Here is a 23,664-nt window from a genome sequence, read left to right as displayed (position 1 = left end):
TTTAGAAGAACTCCATCATAGAAGTAAGTTGTTCAAGAAAACAATGGGCTACAGACAAGCAATGTTTGCAATAATTTACTTCAAAAAATCAACTTCGAAAAGCAGTGCTTGTTCTCAGTATAAAAAACAGTATGCAAGCTTTGTAGTGTCCATGATCCACCAACAATTATAGATACACAATGTTGTACTTCAGGGGTGTTAAACTCAGTCCCTGGAAGGCCGCAGCTTTGCACTGTTTAGCTTTAACCCAAATTGAACAAACTAGTTGAGTTCTTCATGCTTGTTTGAAACCTACAGTTAGGTGTGTTGTAACTAAACTGCAGTTTGACATCCATTCCTTTTCTTTAAGGTGATGTGCTGTCACACATTTTATGTAACCTTCAAATCACATGTCTGTCAGATGTGCTCAATATTCTAAAACAAACACTGTTTCCCTGTGTGGCATCTGTGCACACAATCTAATGCAGAATTAAAAATGTAGGCTACTATTATTAATGGCATATGGTCTTTCTTAATTCCCAGCCTCGTCTTTTTAAAATGATCATATCACTGTTTTTTTTTTTGCCTTTGAATTTATACAGGGGAATTACTGTGGCCCCTCAACAAGGGCTCATTGTTTTCTTGAGTACTGGATCATAATGGACGAGTTGGGTCACCTCAGATGGCCGGCAATGTTAAGGGGCCATTTGTCTTCTTACCCAGCAACGGAGAGTCACTCTGGCAAAAGGCCAGCCAGCACACATGGACAGATTGGCTGGAGTTTAATTTGATGTGCGTGTGTGTGTTAAAAAGAAAAACAAAATAGGATACTGCTACTGCTTTCAATGTTGTTCTCTAGAGAGAGATAGACTAATGTCGTATTACTTTCATTTGAAAGAGGCCAGATCTTATACACATATCTGACACACACATATCTTGAATACCTGCATTAATCTGTACACTGGCTTTTCAGAACAAACTAGCTTAAGAAAGTCAAACACTGAAATCTTGAATGACTTGCTGTTTATGACAATATTCTGATGTTTGCTTTTCTGCACTGTCTGTAGCAATCAAAGTCTCTTTGTTGTTTTGACTCCTTCTCGTGTCACTGAGTTACATGCCAGATTCCAAAAGAAATGTCATTAAACGTTCAGTTAAGCAAATCATTCAGGTAATTCAATTTGTTATTTTAAACATTTTAATGTTATTTAAGTTGTGTCTCAGTTTTTTTTAGTATGTGTATTATGAAATACTCCTGCTGACCCCCCTACATGAGCTCTTTTTTATGTGAGTGTTTTTTAGAATGCATCTGCATGGAAACATATCAGTTTTTTTTTCATGTGACACACTACAGTTCTGTTGATTTACTGTAAATTGCCCATATTATTTTGGTTTGGGGAGTTCCCAACAACAGCCTGGAATGCAGACAAGGTCAAAAGCACTTTCGTTTCTTATAATATGCATTTATTTTTTTATTAATTATCCCAAGGATGTTTATATGATTTGTTCAGCTCTCCATTTTTAAAACCATTCCTTTGTGAGATGCTAATCTGCTGTAATTTCCAATCACCCAGTCTGTTAAAAAATAATTATTGCTATATTCATAGATATCAGTGTGTATTTTTCAAATCATAAAAAAAATATTTTGCTAGCATTTAAATGTCTCAAACTTAAAACAAATGTAATTTGTTTCAAAACATGGATAAATTGTTATTTGTGACTAGCGTTGCCGCACAGGCCATTTAGCAGATTTGAATTTAGCAGCTGATCCCTGACACACTGAACACTTGTATCACATCAGTGTTATTGTACCCTCTAGAGACGGGGCTAGACTGATCACACCACTGAGATACGCATCAAAGGGTTAAACAAGACTAGTAATCAAACACTGCTGCAGGTGTAGTTCACAGAGCAGTGTATGTATCACTTGAGCACTGGCTTTTAATTATTAGAGTGTTCTGTGTCAGAATGGTGAAATTATGTATAAAGGATGTGCGTGAAGCTAGTGGTGGACAAAAATATATCATTATTTTACTTGAAAAATCAAATTTTCTTCCAATGCTTTGTAGTTTTATTAACATCAAATGGCTAGTAATAAATTAATACTGAATAGATTCCTCATCAGAGTAAACAAATATTGACAGAATACAAAATGTGGGATGAATTATCCCTTAATGTCTGCTGGCCCTTTAAGAATGGCATGACACTCATTAATTTTTCTATTAACTGATTTCTTTCAGTTTAGGCACCATTATCAAATGAGTTTATTTGTATATCTTGTACGGTTTGAGCACTATCAGACTTAGCCTAATCTTTTAATTTGGCAATGTAGTGATCAGCGGTAAAGCCAGGAACTTGTGGAAATTAATTTCCAATATAAACAAATGCTGCAGAGTTAAACCTAAACTCTGACCCTTTTCGTAAATTCACTCGCTTGAAATACTCCACTGTATAAACTTTGCTTATTAAGGTTTATATATGAATGCTTGGGTAAAGATCAACATTACATAGCAATGTTTAGACTATATATTGCAAATAATGCCTTGGGTAAATTAGATGTGGTTTGGAAATTGAATTATGCATAGGAAAATATTTAAGACTCTTAAATATTATAATAGTTAACGGGTGGACTATGACTATGCAAATGCAGGCCACATTAGGGATGACACCTCCCAGTGACCAACTTACAGGATCGTCCAATCACAATGCTGGATTTAAAAAGTGACATCCTTACAATCCCGCCTTCCAGAAAAAGTATTAAAGACATTCTCTCGAACAAAGAGTAGAGAGGTTCTGTTCAGTTTAGTGTGATTGAGTTCAGTGTGGTTCAGTTCGGAGCAAGAGTGGTGCAGAAGCGTGGAAGTAACAACGAGTGGTATCAAGAGTGGTATCAGAACTTTTGCTGCGTGTACCAGCAAAGATTTTGTAATTGGATTCACAGCGCTTTTTCCAAGGCATCTGGAACCATAGCTTCAAGACCACCACCTCCAGAAATCTGCATGTCCCAGATTTCCAGGAACTCTACCTTCAAAGAAAAGACGTCAGCGTGTCCCTGACATCGAACCACCACCTCCAGTAATCTCAATTTCTGCGTGTTCCAGAATATACAGATTTCTACGGTCAAGAATAAAGACGTGGGCGTCTCCCTGACATCGAACCACCACCTCCAAAAATCTCCAGTCTGCGTGTTCCAGAAACTACAGATTTCTTCTTCTCAAAGCTCAAGAGAGCCAAGTCTGCTCGTTTCATGCTTCAAGATCTGCAAGAAGATCCAACTTCTTCCAACTTCTTTCACTGCATCAAACGCAGAAACAGAAATATTCCACTTTCCAACCCTCTAAATCAGACCTTGGCATAGTGTGTTTCAGTATAAAATATTATAATTAATTAGATGTTTATAACTGATATTCATTAAAAACAGAAACATCCTAAGTTCTTTGTTTTTGTAAAATAAGGTTTACCTTACCTTAACTTAATCACCTTCATCACTCGCCTATGCACTTCATTAATTGTACATTTTGTAATTGTAGTTACCCTTGATTACTATTTTGTTAATAAATACACATTTATTACAATTGTGTCTTCCTTGTGTTGATAATACAGAAAAAGGTTCTACAAGTCAACGATCTCATTATCCTTCAGATTTGGCCAGATATTATACTCCTCATTTGTATATTTTAACGAACAATATTTTTAAAATCATTTTGACAATGGAAAGCTCTCTGGTGCCCCGTTTAAAAGGAGTTATTTATCTGTTATTTCTACATTAATTGGTGCCCCAACGTGAGGCTAAAATATCAATATTAATATCAATACCTAAATATTAATTTAAATATTTGCTAAATCTAGTTATCAGTACAGCACTGTTTGACAGGTTTTGTAACAACCTAATAATTTTCTCAGGTGTGTATGTTTAAAAGCTGCATTTGCTGTTACTGTTTAACCGACAAGGCTTTAAAACAAACAAAACTAATGTACTTTTTTCAATAGAAATAAGTAATAATAGCTTATATTGAGACAGCATTGCCAGTATTTCAATAAGTACAATTAGCATGATACTACGATATTTATTCAAATGCAGATTGTGGAGACATTTTAATCACCCCTGACCAAAATTAATCATATCACACACAACTTCTCATTCACCTAGTGTATTATTCACATACTGTACTGTTTTGGTCATATCAAAAGTGGTGAAGAGATGGCCAAACGATCAAGCGTTGCAGCAACTGCAGGGCCAACACATCACCAGCAGCTACAACAGCGGTGGCCAGAGCAATGTGTTAAAGAACATAGTGATAGTTCTTATGTGTATGAATCTGTCTTGCCAGCAACCCAACTGGGTCATCAATCCACTTTAACTCTAGGTCAGGGGTGTTAAACTCCTGGAGTGCTGCAGCTCTGCACACTTCCAACCTTGCTTCAACACATGTACCTGTAGGTTTCAAACAAGCCTGAAGGACTCATTTAGTTTGATCAGGTGTGTTAAATTAGGGTCAAACTCATCTGTGTAGAGGTGTTGCTCTCTAGGAACAGGAACAGAAGTTTGACAGCTGTGCTATAGGTCACTTGCAAGACATTCTGTTGGCTCAAAATCATCAAGACTGGACGATTGGAAAAATGTAGTCTGGTCTGATAAATCAGGTTTCCTTGTGCATCATCAGTCAAATGTAAATACATTGGTTATTAACCAAGGCTTTGAGACCTGGTTGTGGTGTTTTTTAGCTTTCTATTGAGATGGTGAATTCTTTGCTTAGTGGATTCCTTCTCAGCATCACCAGTTGTGTAGTGAATATTTCATGCATTTGTTAAAGTCTGTGTGAAGCAAAAGTTACGGAGAATTTTGTTTGAGTATGTTGATGAACCTCCAACCGAAATAGAAAATCAAGGCGTCATTTCTGTATAGCAAACAAACAGTAAGAGAAGCATGGTTAAGGATATTGTTTCTGAACTGTCAAACCGATGTCAACAAAGAAGGGCTGCCACTCGAGATGCAAAATGATCAGACTTTGATTGAACTTTTTTTTTTTTTTTGTGGATTAACTTGCATGGATCAATTGTGCACCTAAAGGATAACAATGTGTGGAAGTAAAATAAACATTGTATATTTTGATTTCACACAGAACTTATTGCTTGAAAATGGGCTGCGTCATAAAAAGCATACTTATGCACTATTCTACGTCATTTTGTAGTATAAATAGTGTAAGTAGTGCGTTCACACTGAAAACTCTAAAGATAATAAGTGCACTTTAATCACCTGGATGATGCACTCATTCAGCTGGTAAAATGAAGTGTGTAATGTTGGACACTTCATGCACTCAAAGACCACAGTTTTGCTCATGTAGTGGAAGGGGCGGAGCTGATGGCCGCACATGTTGGATAACTTTGTTTATTTTGGATAGTGAAAGCAAAATTCTCCTACAAGAGTGATTAAAGCACCTCCTGATGGTGATTGTCGTTATACTCACTGCAGGTATTATTTAATAGTTTAGTAATTTATTTAGCTGATTTGGCAACCGTCAAATGTCATCAGGGTTTGAATTTCTGCTTAGTAAAAAACTTTAGTGTTCTATTTGGGATGACACAACACACATGCTATGCTGTTGAGTGTGCATAAGAACATGAACGAGTGCATGAGTGCATAGTGTATAGTGTGCCATTTGAGATGAAGCTGTGATGCATAAAATTTAAAGAAAAGCTTGCTGCACGTGAAATGCAAGAATCATCCGTACACTCTTCCTTGTGGTATGGTTTAGTGAAAGCCATATTTATGGTGCTTTTTTTCTGTACATCTTATCAAGGTATGAAGGCTCTTTATGAATTTGTGCATGCATGCACCTGGCTCGTCTTTGGTCACAGTGCATTTCCAAAGCCTCTGTTTTGTAATAAGACCATTGGTCACAGTGTGATGAAGCATATGACAAGCGCATTAACACCCAGCATATGTGCTGATCCTGATCTGATGCTGCTAATGCAAAGGCTTCCCACACCTTGCATGCATACTGTATATACCTGTAGTGAGCTAAAGCCTGCAGTAGTAAAGCTAGCTTGTTTTCAACACTTTCTGTTTTTTTAAACACATAAGGCACGAGGAGAGAGCAGATTGTATTGTTTTATAATCTTTCATTAACTCTGCGGCTCCCCGTATGACCTTGCGACGGCAATAAAAGTCAAGTGAAAGCTGCATAGTGGGGCAATGGAAGAAAAATTTATTGCTGAGCAGTTTTTACACCAGGTCAGTCTCACTGACCATGTTTTACTGAGGTTCTTGATCACATATAACCTCAAATGCTTTTCTGTCATTTTTGGTGAATGAATGCACTCACTTGATTTATAACGATGTCCCGGTCATGACATTTTGTAATTGGGATACAATTAATTATAATTAAGGGCAGCCTGGTGGCGCAGTGGGTAACACGATTCTCCCCGTGTTTGCGTGGGTTTCCTTCAGGTGCTCCGGTTTCCCCCTACAATTCCAAAAACATGCGGTATAGTTGAATTGTGTAGGCTGAGTTGTCCGTAGTATATGTGTGTGAATAAGGTCCCATCTCAATACCCTTAGCCTCACCCCTTACCTCTACCCCTCATTTTGTCTGTTCTCGTGAAGGTGTTACTTAGTTCTCTTTAGCTTGAAGGCTATATGAAGCAAGAGATTGTGATGACATATGATGATGTGTCCAGGTGCTGTAGTGCTGTCCCAATTCTAAGGGGTAAATTTTAAAGCCCTTCCCCTTCACACTCTGTTTTAAGGGCCAAGGGAAAGGGGAAGGGGTAGGGGTACAAAAATAGAATTGGGATTGGGCCTGAGTGTGTATGGATGTTTCCCAGTGATGGGTTGCAGCTGGAGGGGCATCCGCTGCGTAAAACATATACTGGATGCTGGTGGTTCATTCCGTTGGGGTGACCCTAGTTTAATAAAGGGGCTAAGCCAAAAAGAAAATGAAAGAATGAATAATTACGATTTAGAAAAATAATTGAATGGGTGTACGCAGCGGGGAAAATAAGTTTTAAACACATCACTATTTTTCTCAGAAAACATATTTGTAATAGTGCAATTGACCTGATGGAATTTTCCCTGAATGTTAGTAACAACCAAAGAAATCCATATATGCAAAGCAAACAAATTTAATTCGTTTACAAATTAAGCATTGCATAGTAAAATTAAATGACGCAGGGAAAAGGTATTGAGCACATGAAGAAAGGGAGGTGTAGAAAGGCAGTGAAAGCCCAGACTGCAGCTGAAATCTCTCATTAGTTACTTAGCGACCCTCTGCCCTTCGTCATTGTAAATTAATATTTGCTGCTTATCAGGATGATGGAGATGAAATCAAGGTAGACATTTCAGACAGACAATGATCCAAAACACAGCTAAGGAAATTTTCAAATGCTTTTAGAAAAAGAAAATCAAGCTGTAGAATGGCCCAGCCAATCACCTGACTTGAATCCAATAGAAATGCAAAATAAACATCAGATTTGATAGACGTGACCCACAGAACCATCAGGATTTTTACACTCTGTTAAAGTCTGTGAACAAACTTACACCTGAACAGTTCATGTGACTTTATTCTCCATATGAGAGGCATCTTTAAGCTGCCATCATTAAAAAGCCTTTTATATAAAGTATTAAATAGGATTCAGTAGTTCATTACTTTCTCCTTGTGTCATTTCATTGTTACTACACATAACATGATTATTATTTTTTTTTGTTTTATTTTATGTCTGTATTGTTTGGGCTTTTACCAAAATCTGGTTTAATTTCATGTCAACAGCTCCATTAGAAGTGGGCAATACTTTATATGAACAAAACTAACAGTCATTTTTTCAGAGCTCACATATTTATACACCTATCATCAAACTTCATCTTAATTCTAAGGTGTTTGCCCTTTTGCTCCAAAGGCTTCCTTTGCTTTTTTTTTTTTTAACTTTTACGTTTGTGTACATGTAAAGAGTATTTTAATCTTTGCTGACAGTTTTTCATATTTTTCTAGTGGAAAATGACTTGAAATTAAGTTAACATTTTTTTTTTGATATTTGTAATTATTACATTCATATTATTAACAAAAATGTTGAACACAATTAAATCCATGTTCCATTCAACTCAATTGTTATCTTCCCAGGGAGCTGTACAGCAAGCTTACAGTGGCTTAAATACAGTTTTGAACAAATAAGCTTAGTTTTTCTTTTTTTACAGAAACACAGCCGCTAAAGCTCTTTTGGGGTTTTGTTCAGCTAGCTTTTTGCTCCTTCTTACCATTCATATCACCATATATTAAGGAATAATAGAATAAGTCAAGTAGGTATGTCGCCATTCTGCAAATTATGCCTATAAGTAATGCACATAAGCCTGTTTATTTATATCAATTATCTTTATTTAATTGTAAAAATTGATATTTGATTAATTGAATTGTAATTATTTGGCCGGGTTCCGCATTCCATGACAAAGGTGAGCATTTAAATAACAAGAGAAAATATAAATTACAAATGAGTGTTGAGATGAGAACACTAATTAGCTGGCTCCCTAAATGTTAATAAATGCTAAGTTCTAATTAGGAGCTAAGATGCTTAATACTGACTGATTAACAGTGACCAAAAGCTTAAAATTGTGAATAATAAATGTTAATCACTCAATAATTTGTCTTCCACTTTGCATTCTAACCAATTAAAACAGTAAATTAAGTAGCAATAGCTTGATGGATATTTAATTAGATTTAATAATTGCTTAATATTTCAAAACGATGTCTTAATTAGCATCTCACACTTTGAACTGCTTATGCTTTGGAAAAACCATTAAATGATAATGTGTGTCTGCACAACATACCATGATATATTCATAGTAGAGGTGTGAACCTATACTGGTCTCACGGTTCGGTTCGGTTACGATTATCATGCCATCAGTTCGGTTTAATTCGACATCTCGGTGCATCATAATGCATTGACGTTGCTTTGCATACACAGTGTTGTATTTTGAGGGGTGGCTATTCACCTTATTCTTTGCCAACGAGCGGACGCAGCCATTTGAATCTTTTTGGCTCAGATTTCCGATCTCATTCACTTCCATTCATTTTTAAACTTTAAAAACTGCTTGTTACGCTGCTTGATGTTGCAAACTGATATTTTCTTATTATATTAGTCTACTTGGTCTGTATAGTAATGCAAACACTTGTTTGTACAGCAAGTAGTTTGACCGTTTTCTGCCGTTTATTATTCCTAGTCATTTCTCTCAAAGTCGACTGAATCGGAAGTTCTAAAACAATTGCGAATTATTTATTCGAAAATTTATTACCGCGCCGCATGAAATCTGGTCGGGCACCGCGACAATGCACAGGTACAGCTGAGAGGAAAAGAGAAGGGAGGAAAAGGCACGCCAGCAGCCGAGAGGAAAAGTTACGCCAGCAGGTGAAATGGGCCACAGAGAGAGAGAGAGAGAGAGAAATTAAGTACTTTTATTCCCTTAATCACAGAGAAATAGGGGCTTCTGCTGCAATTGTCAGTAAAAGACTGTACAGAAATCACACACGCAGTAAAATTGTGCACAGTTGGCGCCAGGAGTGTTGTAAATACCTGCGCTTACCTCCCTCGCGACATATGAGGTAAATGACGTCAGTACATAATAACCAGTTATAATTATTACTGAACCGATACTGAATTGTCCGCGTCTGCATCACGGTCAACCGAAAAAACAATAAATTTTGAAACCCTTAATTCATCGTATCACTGTGGTACTTTGGTGAATCATAGTACTGTTGGCCCCTAAAACAGTTGTAATGCTATTTAAGTGTAACATAGCTTATGGACTCGGGCTTAGCTTGGCCTTGGGAGATCCTAGATGGGATTTGAAAGAAGGAATAGCACCCTGACTGGGAACAAAGGCGCCACACTGTGACCCTTTAAGCGTACATCAAATGGATTTCACTTCAAAGTGCCTGTATGTCAGGATGAGCTCCTAATGCATTGATTTGCTCGCTCTTTTGTCTAGTCTGATGTGACGTTTCAGATGTGATCTTTTAGAAGACGAAGGCCTTCTTTCAGCTCCTTCTTACAATGTTATCTCTTTTGTGGCGGTCACATATCTGGCCAGAAAAAGGCATGGATTGGTTTTTGAGGAGTAAGGGTGTAAGCGAAGCCTTAGAAGATCAAATGTTAGTGTGCCTGAAGGTCCTCTCAGAGGAGCCGATGCTCATCAGATTTCTTCAATGAGAACATCTCTACTTCTAATTCTAAATGAAAGGCCATGCCATCTTTCATGCCTTGACCGGTGCAAACAGGATATGTGAGAATTTTCTTTGTAGTACACCGGTGTGGAAGAACATGCATGGTCTGGTCTCTCATCTCTCTGGGTTGTTTGATCACATTCTCCTCCTAGTCTCTCTCTCTCTCTCTCTCTCTGCAGAAAGCTGCTTGCTCACATTCTAGATGCCATGCTGAGATGGTGGCTAGGCCAGGTGGCATCACGTCACACCCAGTGCTGACACACACATATACTAACACACACATTTTCACCCCTCTGTGCTTGCTCACCATGAGTAGATGTGGTATTAGCCTCTTTTTTTCTATTATTTTATCTCACTCACATGCACCATGTGGTGCCGCAATTAGCACCAGTCTCCATGATTGGGTTTGGTTGGAAAGGGTGTGTCAGACAGGACTAGACATATGCCGATATTCAATAATTCAATGTATTATGATAATTAATATGCAATATTGTTATCGTGGGCACTTCAAAAATGTTGAATAATTATTTATTTAATTAAAAATTTATTTAATCTTTTAGAGTGCCTTTTAAGTGTATTTGGACTAATGTACAGTATCGCCAGTTGTTGCTCATTACAGCACCAAATACTTGAAGACTCAAAACTCTTTTTTTAAAACGTTAATCCAATTCAAGTTTATTTGTGGGCGACGCAGTGGCACAGTGGGTAGCACGTTCGCCTCACAGCAAAAAAGTTGTTGGGTCGCTGGTTCGAACCTTGGCTCAGTTGGCATGGAGTTTGCATGTTCTCTCTGGTTCGCGTGGGTTTCCTCCAGGTGCTCCGGTTTCCCCCACAGTCCAAAGACATGTGGTACAGGTGAATTGGGTAGGCTAAATAGTATATGTGTGTCCGTAGTGTGTGTGTGTGTGAATGACTGTGTGTGGATGTTTCCCAGAGATGGGTTGCGGCTGGAAGGGCATCCGCTGTGTAAAAACTAGCTGGAGAAGTTGGCGGTTCATTCCACTGTGGCGACTCCAGATTAATAAAGGGACTAAGCCGACAAGAAAATGAAATGAAATGAAAGTTTGTTTGTATAGTGCTTTTTACAATTTACATTCTTATGTTATTGAGGCCTACGACATTGAAAATTCAGAGGCTATTTATACCCCTGTTGTTCATTATCTATATACTAAAAAGCTCCATTTGTTTACATTAGTTGGTTTTAATAATAATAATAATAATAATAATATTAATTTCTTACATTTATATAGTGCTTTTCTTGGCACACAAATCTCCTCAACCAACACAAGTGTGCAGCGTCCACCTGGATGAGGCAACGGCAGCCATATTGTGCCAGAACGCACATCACACTACAGCTGATTGGTGGAGAAGAGAATTATGATATGGGGATGGTTAGGAGACCATGATGGACAGAAGTCAATGGGCAAATTTGGCCCGGGTTAAACCCCTACTTTTTTTTCGAAGGACATCCTGGGATTTTTAATGACCACATAGAGTCAGGACCTTGGTTTAACGACTCATCCGAAAGACAGTGCTCTCTGAGCAGTATAGAGTTCCCGTCACTATACTGGGGCATTAGGATCCACACAGACCACAGGTTCCACTTCCGGCAGCAACCTAGATTTCCCATGGGTTCTTACATCTAGGTACTGACCGGGTGACCATGTGAGAGTTGCAGAGAGTTAGCTGTCGGTTTAACTAAAATCAGAGTAAAGACAAATTCAGTGCATTTATTCATCTTAGCTGATGCTAGTTTTTCAGTTGAAAGACTGAAGGTGCAGTAGGTGATTGTCTTAAGATTTTTTTGTTGTTGTTGTGTGGGTTGAAAGTCTCTTCACATTCCAATAGTAATGATTGAAGTACATGATCTGAATGTATTTTTATAAACTTTTTAAATTCTGGGTAAGGCATAAGACTAAGAAATGTTCATTCAATTAAAATTTGTTGGGCTGATAATTCCCATAAAGTAGACCGAACTGTCTGTCAGCAAATGAAGATTTGTAAATCTGTGCACTTCTGTTCATGCCAATCCACCATTTGCGCATACGCACGTGCCACACGTTCATGTATACACGAGACAGTCACAGCGGTAAAATCAAATGCTAAATCAACTTTTAAAATCTATAAATGTTTGCACATTGGAGAAAGGATGACAACATGGCTATAGTATTTCTTTTGCACAGTAAATATTAAGTTTTAAAACAATTTTAGTTATACAAAGCTTATAGAGTTTGTTGTTTTATTGGGCTATATGCACGGGTTTATTGCACTGAAATCTTCCAACTAGAGATTGAAATGACGATTGTGTTTGTGAAATGACTGTGTTTCAAAGATATTATGATATATTGTTTTGTTAGCTTTATTATGATATATTGTTTTGTTAGCTTTATTATGATATATTGTTTTGTTAGCTTATACACTCTTTTCCATTTGAGTTCATATATTTATTTTGATTTATTTATTTATTTTTTAGTTTGTTTTTACAGCATAGACTTAGTATATGTCCAGCCTGATCTCACAAACAACTATTTTGTCAGTGTAGTGGCTAATTCATACAGATTCGTATGAGCTCAGTTGTATGAAGATGTTAGATTTTTAAATGAGGCATGGCACCAAACCTCAGCCCTAAACATTGGAGGATAAACAAATCTTGACCACATTGAAATAAAGTATCACTCCTTAAAATTTATATTTTATTTATACATTTTTATTTATTAGGCTGGCTTGTGTAGCAAGCCAGACTACTGTTATCCTATTAAACTTATTATTATTAGGCTGGCTTGTGTAGCAAGCCAGACTACTGTTATCCTATTAAACTTATTATTAATTTTATTATTCTTCTTCTGAGACTAAAAATTAAACTCTATCTCGTCCTAGGCCTTTCAAGCTATGACCATCAAACTCGGGTCAGACCTCCGAACTATTCTGACTCGAGTTGCTATATCCTTTCCGACTGATCCGACTTTCGGTTTCCCGAAAAACGTCCCGGGACCGTCGGAAAAATCCCATAGACGTAACATTGGATCAAACTTTGTGACCTAATAACTCCGCATCAGAATGTCACACAGACTTCTAACTGGGCTCATTTAACTCAGACTATCAAACTGCCAATGACTGATCACCTTTAAACTTTCTGGCCACGCCCTAGCAACCACTTTTGGACCCTAGAAACCGTCCCATAGACTTCCATTGCAAAAGACTCTCATTGACTTTACATTGGATCAAACTTTGTGAGCTCATAACTCTGCATCAGACTGTCCTACAGACTAATGATTGAGCTCATTTAACTCAGTCTAGCCAGCAGCCAATCACCGATGGCCTTTTAACTTTCTAGCCACACCCTAACAACCAGATACTGCACCCTAGCAACTGTCCCATAGACTGCAATTAAAGAGGTTCAGACTGATATTGTCATGCTGCAGTGTGATAGAGACATGGGGGTTGTGTTTAACTGTTCATACTGGCAAGAAGCTTTGATACATCATCAGTCTAAGCTGTCAATCAACTCCATAGCAACAAAACAGACTAACCTAGCAACGATATGGCACCAGCTATATCTCAGCATCAGAACATCGTAGAGAGGCGGGGGTTGGCTTGTTTGACTCATGCTCTTACACCATCTATCTATCTATCTATCTATCTATCTATCTATCTATCTATCTATCTATCTATCTATCTATCTATCTATCTATCTATCTATCTATCTATCTACCTCTACCTATCTATCTATCTATCTACCTATCTATCTATCTATCTATCTATCTATCTATCTATCTATCTATCTATCTACCTTTATCTATCTACCTCTACCTATCTATCTATCTATCTATCTATCTATCTATCTATCTATCTGTCTGTCTGTCTGTCTGTATCTATCTATCTATCTATCTATCTATCTATCTATCTATCTATCTATCTATCTATCTATCTATCTATCTATCTATCTATCTATCTATCTATCTATCTACCTATCTATCTATCTATCTATCTATCTATCTATCTATCTATCTATCTATCTATCTATCTATCTATCTATCTATCTATCTATCTACCTTTATCTATCTACCTCTACCTATCTATCTATCTATCTATCTGTCTGTCTGTCTGTCTGTCTGTCTGTCTCTATCTATCTATCTATCTATCTATCTATCTATCTATCTATCTATCTATCTATCTATCTATCTATCTATCTATCTATCTATCTATCTATCTATCTATCTATTTATCTATCTACCTCTACCTATCTATCTATCTATCTATCTATCTATCTATCTATCTATCTATCTATCTATCTATCCATCATGCTAACAACATGCTAATTCATGCTAGAATCATGCTAGTTACATGCTAATTCATGCTAGAATCATGCTAGTCACATGCTAATTCATGCTAGAATCATGCTAGTTACATGCTAATTCATGCTAGAATCATGCTATCAACATGCTAATTCATGCTAGAATCATGCTAATTTATGCTAAAATCATGCTAGTAACATGCTAATCCTTGCTAGAATCATGCTAACAACATGCTAATTCATGCTAGATTCATGCTAGTAACATGCTAATTCATGCTAGAATCATGCTAGTATCATGCTAATTCATGCTAGCATCGTGCTAACAACATGCTAATTCATGCTAGAATCATGCTAGTAACATGCTAATTCATGCTATAATCATGCTAACAACATGCTAATTCATGCTAGAATCATGCTAGTATTATGCTAATTCATGCTAGAATCATGCTAACAACATGCTAATTCATGCTAACAACATGCTAATTCATGCTAGAATCATGCGAACAACATGCTAATTCATGCTAGAATCATGCTAGTGAAATGCTAATTCATGCTAGAATCATGCTAACAACATGCTAATTCATGCTAGAATTATGCTAGTAACATGCTAATTCATGTTAGAATCATGCTAACAACATGCTAATTCATGCTAGAATCATGCTAGTAACATGCTAATTCATGCTAGAAGTATGCTAACAACATGCTAATTTATGCTAGAATCATGCTAGTAGCATGCTAATTCATGCTAGAATCTTGCTAGTAACATGCTAAATCATGCTAACAACATGCTAATTCATGCTAGAATCATGCTAACAACATGCTAATTCATGCTATAATTGTGCTAATTCATGCTAAAATCATGCTAGTAACATGCTAATTCATGCTAAAATCATGCTAGTAACATGCTAATTCATGCTAGAATCATGCTAACAACATGCTAATTATTGCTAAAATCATGCTAGTAACATGCTAATTCATGCTAAAATCATGCTAACAACATGCTAATTCATGCTAAAATCATGCTAGTAACATGCTAATTCATGCTAGAATCATGCTAACAACATGCTATTTCACGTTAAAATCATGCTAGTAACATGCTAATTCATGCTAGAATCATGCTAACAACATGCTATTTCACGTTAAAATCATGGTAATAACATGCTAATCTATCTATCTATCTATCTATCTATCTATCTATCTATCTATCTATCTATCTATCTATCTATCTATCTATCTATCTATCTATCTATCTTTTCATACTTTTTAAAACTGTTTAAACTAAATAAACTATTACCGTCAGGCTTTCACAAGCCAGCCTCAAAGTTTGTTCTCAAACTTTAAGAATCTTTATTCTATATTATTATTCTTCTTCTGAGACTAAAAATTAAACTCTATCTCGTCCTAGGCCATTCAAGCTATGACCATCAAACTCGGGTCAGACCTCCGAACTATTCTGACTCGAGTTGCTATATCTTTTCCGACTGATCCGACTTTCGGTTTTCCGAAAAACGTCCCGGGACCGTCGGAAAAATCCCATAGACGTAACATTGGATCAAACTTTGCGACCTCATAACTCCGCGTCAGAATGTCACACAGACTTCTAACTAGGCTCATTTAACTCAGACCATCAATCTGCCAATGACTGATCACCTTTAAACTTTCTGGCCACGCCCTAGCAACCACTTTTGGACCCTAGAAACCGTCCCATAGACTTCCATTGCAAAAGACTCTCATTGACTTTACATTGGATCAAACTTTGTGAGCTCATAACTCTGCATCAAACTGTCCTACAGACTAATGGCTGAGCTCATTTAACTCAGTCTAGCCAGCAGCCAATCACCAATGGCCTTTTAACTTTCTAGCCACACCCTAACAACCAGATACTGCACCCTAGCAACTGTCCCATAGACTGCCATTAAAGAGGTTCAGACTGATATTGTCATGCTGCAGTGTGATAGAGACATGGGGGTTGTTTTTAACTGTTCATACTGGCAAGAAGCTTTGATACATCATCAGTCTAAGCTGTCAATCAACTCCATAGCAACAAAAGAGACTAACCTAGCAACGATATGACACCAGCTATATCTCAGCATCAGAACATCGTAGAGAGGCGGGGGTTGGCTTGTTTGACTCATGCTCATACACCATCTATCTATCTATCTATCTATCTATCTATCTATCTATCTATCTATCTATCTATCTATCTATCTATCTATCTATCTATCTATCTACATCTTTCTATCTATCTATCTATCTATCTATCTATCTATCTATCTATCTATCTATCTATCTATCTATCTATCTATCTGTCTGTCTGTCTGTCTGTCTGTCTGTCTGTCTGTCTGTCTGTCTGTATCCATCTATCTATCTATCTATCTATCTATCTATCTATCTATCTATCTATCTATCTATCTATCTATCTATCTATCTATCTATCTATCTATCTATCTATCTATCTACCTCTTTCTATCTATCTATCTATCTATCTATCTATCTATCTATCTATCTATCTATCTATCTATCTATCTATCTATCTATCATGCTAACAATATGCTAATTCATGCTAGAAACATGCTAGTTACATGCTAATTTATACTAGAATCATGCTAGTAACATGCTAATTCATGCTAGAATCATGCTAACAACATGCTAATTCATGCTAGAATCATGCTAGTAACATGCTAATTCATGCTAGAATAATGCTAGTAACATGCTAATTTATGCTAGAATCATGCTAGTAACATGCTAATTCATGCTAAAATCATGCTAGTAACATGCTAATTCATGCTAGAATCATGCTAACAACATGCTAATTCATGCTAGAATCATGCTAGTAGCATGCTAATTCATGCTAGAATCATGCTAACAACATGCTAATTTATGCTAGAATCATGCTAGTAACATGCTAATTCATGCTAAAATCATGCTAGTAACATGCTAATTCATGCTAGAATCATGCTAGCAACATGCTAATTCATGCTAGAATCATGCTAGTAGCATGCTAATTCATGCTAGAATCATGCTAACAACATGCTAATTTATGCTAGAATCATGCTAGTAACATGCTAATTCATGCTAAAATCATGCTAGTAACATGCTAATTCATGCTAGAATAATGCTAGTAACATGCTAATTCATGCTAGAATCATGCTAGTAACATGCTAATTCATGCTAGAATCATGCTAACAACATGCTAATTTATGCTAGAATCATGCTAGTAACATGCTAATTCATGCTAAAATCATGCTAGTAACATGCTAATTCATGCTAGAATCATGCTAACAACATGCTAATTCATGCTAGAATCATGCTAGTAACATGCTAATTCATGCTAGAATCATGCTAACAACATGCTAATTCATGCTAGAATCATGCTAGTAACATGCTAATTCATGCTAGAATAATGCTAGTAACATGCTAATTTATGCTAGAATCATGCTAGTAACATGCTAATTCATGCTAAAATCATGCTAGTAACATGCTAATTCATGCTAGAATCATTCTAACAACTTGCTAATTCATGCCAGAATCATGCTAACAAGATGCTAATTCATGCTAGAATCATGCTAGTAGCATGCTAATTCATGCTAGAATCATGCTAACAACATGCTAATTCATGCTAGAATCATGCTAGTAACATGCTAATTAATGCTAGAATCGTGCTAACAACATGCTAATTCATGCTAGAATCATGCTAACAACATGCTAATTCATGCTAGAATCATGCTAATTCATGCTAAAATCATGCTAGTAACATGCTAATTTACGCTAAAATCATGCTAGTAACATGCTAATTCATGCTAGAATCATGTTAAAAACATGCTAATTCATGCTAGAATCATGCTAATAACATGCTAATCTATCTATCTATCTATCTATCTATCTATCTATCTATCTATCTATCTATCTATCTATCTGTCTATCTTTTCATAGTTTTAAAAACTGTTTAAACTAAATAAACTATTACCGTCAGGCTTTCACAAGCCAGCCTCAAAGTTTGTTCTCAAACTTTAAGAATCTAGTTATACAATGTTATTACTACAGATTTTCAGAGGAAAATGGCCTATGAATTTATTAAAAATGATGTGTCCATGATGTGAACTGCCAGTTATTTTAATATTGCTCAAGAACACTCTTTGACTTCTCATAGTGTCTGATTATTTTGGAGAGAGATAAATAAAATGGGAATATGATATGACAGATAAATACCTTAGTTAAGCTGTCACTGTCGGCATAACTGGACATCACTTTGCAAACTGCATTTATTTATTAATTTTTTTTTTACATTTAAGCTAAACATCCATTCTGTTGTAGTTTTTTTCTATATAGTATGAGAAGCCGTGGGCGAGGCAGTGGCACAGTAGGTAGTGCTGTTGCCTCACAGCAAGAAGGTCGCCGGTTCGAACCTTGGCTCAGTTGACATTTCTGTGTGGAGTTTGCATGTTCTCCCTGCCTTCGCGTGGGTTTCCTCTGGGTGCTCCGGTTTCTCCCACAGTCCAAAGACATGCGGTACACGTGAATTGGGTTGGCTAAATTGTCTGTAGTGTATGAGTGTGTGTGTGGATGTTTACCAGCGATGGGTTGCAGCTGAAAGGGCATCCGCTGCGTAAAAAAGCTTGCTGGATAAGTTGGTGGTTTATTCCGCTGTGGCGACCCTGAATTAATAAAGGGAATAAGCCTACAAGAAAATGAATGAATGAATGAATGAATGAGTATGAGAAGCCTGTTTGAACTTTATTCTACAAACATCAACATGAACTTGCTATAATCATTGCATAGTATTATATGATTACTTCAGTATGATGTCATTGCAAAGTCTTGCAATCACTATATTCACAGGTGCGAGAATTTAGAGTTTGTGAGATGATTAATTTCAATTAAGTTCAAAACTGATAATATGACTAGTCAGAGAGAGAGAGAGAGAGAGAGAGATGCTGTTCTAAAGAATCCAGTGCATAATGTGGGTGAATTCTAAACAGTCTCAATAAAAAATGGCCTATTTAATTCACTTGACAAAAGAACAAAAGAGGATATTAAAACCCAAGAGAACAAAGTGTCCTTGGGAGCCCGGTGTAGTTCTGGATGAGAGAGAAGGGGGAGTTTGTGATCAGCACGAGCTCAAGCATGTGTGTACAAGTGATTCTTGCAGGACTGAGGCACATCAGTGACAAGAAAGAGTGTGTGAAAGGATGTTTCTATAAATAGCTTTGCTGTTTCTCGGCCTCATTGAGGCACTTGGTCTGCGCACCTCAGATTAGGAGTCAGGATTTGCTGTGAGTGGCGTCACTCACAGTCAGAGATTAGACTGCTCCTGTTTACCTGTGTGTGTTTGCTCTGATATCGTTGGTGGTTGTGTGTGTGTGTGTGCGTGTGTGCGTGTGTGTGTGTGTGTTAGTGTGTGTGTTAGTGTGTGTGTTAGTGTGTGTGTGAGTGTGTGAGTGTGTGAGTGTGTGAGTGTGTGAGTGTGTGAGTGTGTGAGTGTGTGTGTGAGTGTGTGTGTGTGTGAGTGTGTGTGTGAGTGTGTGTGTGAGTGTGTGTGTGTGTGTGTGTGTGTGTGTGTGTGTGTGTGTGTGTGTGTGTGTGTGTGTGTGTGTGTGTGTGTTTGGTCAAGGCAGATTGAGTCTGTAAAGAAAATGATGGTTTAAAAGTCTTTCACTTTTTACAAAAGTCATCACTTTTATTGAAAAGTGGGAAGTAAAAAAAAAACAGAAATTGAGAGAAAATATTTATTTTTATTTTGGGGGCTTGTTGACATATTTTCATGGTCACACATGACAAAAATTTATATAATAAGCATCATCATCATTTAAAATGCAGCAAATACATCTATTTGTCTTCTGTGGACTTTAATATAGTTATAAATACTGTGTTAATAAATGCTGTGTTATTACTGTGAATATATATATATATTATTTTTTTATTTGTTTTTTTTTATTTGTTTTTTTACATTTTTGAGCCAAATTTCAAAACTTTCCTATGGTGTGACCGTCTCAATTTCAAGGTTTACCGCAGTTGGGAAAAGTCAAGGTTCCTAAGGTATTTGTAAGTTTTCTTTTTTTATGTGTGTTTTTTATGTGTTGTAAAGAAATCTGTGTTTTTAAAAAATAATTAAAAGAGCAGAAGTCAATGATTTATTTTTAATTAAAAATAATAATAATAAGAATTATTTAACTGACATGTTTACCGTTCCAAAATATTATAAATGTTTCCAAAAATAAAATGTATTTTGTTCAATGGGGGATATTTTTTTACCCAAATATTTAAAAAGAAAATATTTTAATCAAAATGCTGTGGTACTGTGAAACCATGATATTTTATCTAAAGTTACCATACCATTATAAACTTATACCGACCCATGTCTCATAGTTAAATAAATGACGACTTTTGAAAGTGAAAAGCAAATAAACTGATTAGTAATTACCTTAAGCCTAATTTTACAAGTGACCTTTTTCAGTGAATGACCATTATTGTTTTTATCTATATATTGCTAAAAACATATGTACTAGTTAATCATTGCAAATCTCTGGTGTAAAATAATAATGTGAAAATGTGTCATGGAGAAAAATATTATTCATATTTTCATATAAAAAATAGCACTATATGTAGTGAAGTGTCCAACAATCACTCTGCAATCTCATGGTTTTCTTATTTTTTGTCATCACACATTATAGGTCATTTTTACACTACAGTTCAGTAAAAACTTTTTTAAAAATTTAAACTTCAAACATCAGTGTTCCAAATAAATAAATGCAACATTTATTTTTACTTCAACATTTGTCAACAACCCATATTATTAATAGCTTGTCCTGTCACAATATCTGTTATTTTGATGTATGATATATTGCACCAAATATACAGTTGAAGTCAGAATTATTAGCCCCTCTGAATTATTAGCCCCCTGTTTTCCCCCCCCCAATTTCTGTTTAACGGAGAAAAGATTTTTTGTTCAGCACATTTCTAATCATAATAGTTTTAATAACTCATTTCTAATAACTGATTTATTTTATCTTTGCCATGATGACAGTAAATAATATTTTACTATATATTTTTTAAGACACTTCTAAACAGCTTAAGGTGACATTTAAAGGCTTATCAGTGTCATCGATGAATTTGCTCTTCAGTGTTTGGACTCTCAATAATGACTTCAAAACACTGAACTGAGCTAAACTGAACTACCCTGATCCAGTTACTATGACCATTTATGTGAAGCTGCTTTGACACAATCTACATTGTAAAAGCGCTATACAAATAAACCTGAATTTAATTGAATTAACTAGGTTAATTAGGTTAACTAGGCAGGTTAGGGTAAATAGGCAAGTTATTGTACAACGATGGTTTGTTCTGTAGACTATTAGTAAAAAAATAGCCTAAAGGGGCTAATAATTTTGTCCTTAAAATGGTTCATGAAAAAATAATAACTGCTTTTATTCAAGCCAAAAAAAAAAATAAAAATAAATAAATAAGACTCTCCAGAATAAAAAATATTATCAGACATACTGTGGAAATTTCCTTGCTCTGTTAAACATAATTTAAGAAATATAAAAAAAGAAAAACAAAAAAAGAAAAGAAATTCAAAGCGAGGCTAATAATTCTGACTTCAACTGTATATTGTGATAAACAATATTTTAGTCATTTTCAACAGATCTATTTTCAGTTGTCAGACAGCCACATGAAAATATACTAAAGTAATTTATAGTGAATACTATAGTGTTTATTTTAACCATGCTGACACTGTCACTTCCACTAGAGTAGAGAGGTTGTGGAATCAGCTAAAATGTTGATAGACATGTAAAGGTGATAAATGTTACATCAACAAAAATAATTGGGGTCATGTCCATGTGTTGTGCAATACGTTTAAATATTGATTATTGTGAAGAGCCTATTATTTTCCAGATTTAGATGAATTTCTTCCACATAAACACATTTTTGTGTATAACCAGTATTGGCCATTGCTCAAATAAGTAATTTTTGACTAAGCTGGCATGGTGAGACTTTTTTTGCCATTATTTAAATTACGAGAGCAGTTTACCTGATCAGCGCTGTTCAGTGGGTGTTTAAAACCCCAGGCAAATTCTGAAATTTAATTAAAAGATGATGTAATACAGAGGGAAAATGTAATCTTCTAAGTATGATCTTTGTACAAAATTAAATAGGAAAGTTGTTCTGAATGTAGTGATCGTGAGGGTCAGCCTAGCATATAATGACAGTAATGTTGATGCTCTGTTGATGTTAAATAAATATTCAGCTTGTTTGGAGACATTTTGTAATTTCTTCCTTTGTGTTCAGCAGAATAATGAAATGTTATCTGTAGGTTTGGAAAAAGCCAAGAGTGAACATAATCTATGACATAATTTTCATCTTATCTATCACATTATGAGCTTTTTTTTAATCACAGTTTCCTCTGTTAGCTGCAATATATAAATAAACGGGTAGACAAATTACTGAAAATTTTAACTCAAGTACAAGTTCTGTTATGTTGCTATAATACTCAAGTATAATACATATACTTATTAAATTACAAAAGCTTATTTATTATGTTAAGTTTTATTGTTTTTTTTCTGATGTTTTTTATGCTCTTGGTGTCTTTGTAACAATTTTGTTCTGCATTACATCTACTGTAATGTTTTGATTGAATGACAAATAAAGGAAACAGAACTGTACAATACTGGTGGAAACACTTTAAGCAAAAGTACTCTTCTCAAAGACAAAACGACAAAAACAACAACAAAAAGTGTTGGTTACTACTTACTAGATACTTTTGGAAAAGTACCGGTAAATTATCAGATTATAATTGTGGCATTTTTAAAGATTTTAAAGGTATTGTTAATCAAAATAGTAATGTTCACTACAACACATGTTCTTTGTTCATATCATGATGACTTTAACTATTTTCAGTGCCACTCGCAAAGCTACTCTATAATTCCTTGTAATATTTTATCCATCTTTTTTTAAGCATTGAGAAGTTTAATTCATTTTCATTTCATTTTCTTGTCGTCTTACTCCCTTTATTAATCTGGGGTCGCCACAGCGGAATGAACCGCCAACCAGCACATTTTTATGCAGAGAATGCCCTTCCATCCGCAACCCAACTCAGGGAAACATCCACAAACACTCATTTGCACACACTCATACACTACGGACAATTTAGCCTTCCTAATTCACCTGTACCGCATGTCTTTG

General features: G+C 35.8%; 1 protein-coding gene and 1 long non-coding RNA gene across 16 annotated transcripts in view; both read left to right on the top strand.

The window, feature by feature from the left end:
* The window catches only part of brsk2a (BR serine/threonine kinase 2a), a 324,106-nt gene that overhangs the window by 65,407 nt on the left and 235,035 nt on the right, over window positions 1-23,664 (top strand). The gene's annotated exons all lie outside the window — the stretch shown is intronic.
* Window positions 2,761-6,950, top strand: LOC141380974 (uncharacterized). The gene is made up of 2 exons (XR_012400428.1): window positions 2,761-6,326; window positions 6,370-6,950. It is a non-coding gene; the product is annotated as an uncharacterized lncRNA (long non-coding RNA).

This window comes from Danio rerio, chromosome 25, assembly GCF_049306965.1.
Source record: "Danio rerio strain Tuebingen ecotype United States chromosome 25, GRCz12tu, whole genome shotgun sequence".
In the NCBI taxonomy this organism is placed as follows: Eukaryota; Metazoa; Chordata; class Actinopteri; order Cypriniformes; family Danionidae; genus Danio; species Danio rerio.
The sequence above is the reverse complement of the archived record's forward strand: the minus strand, read 5'-3'. Positions and strand labels throughout refer to the sequence as shown.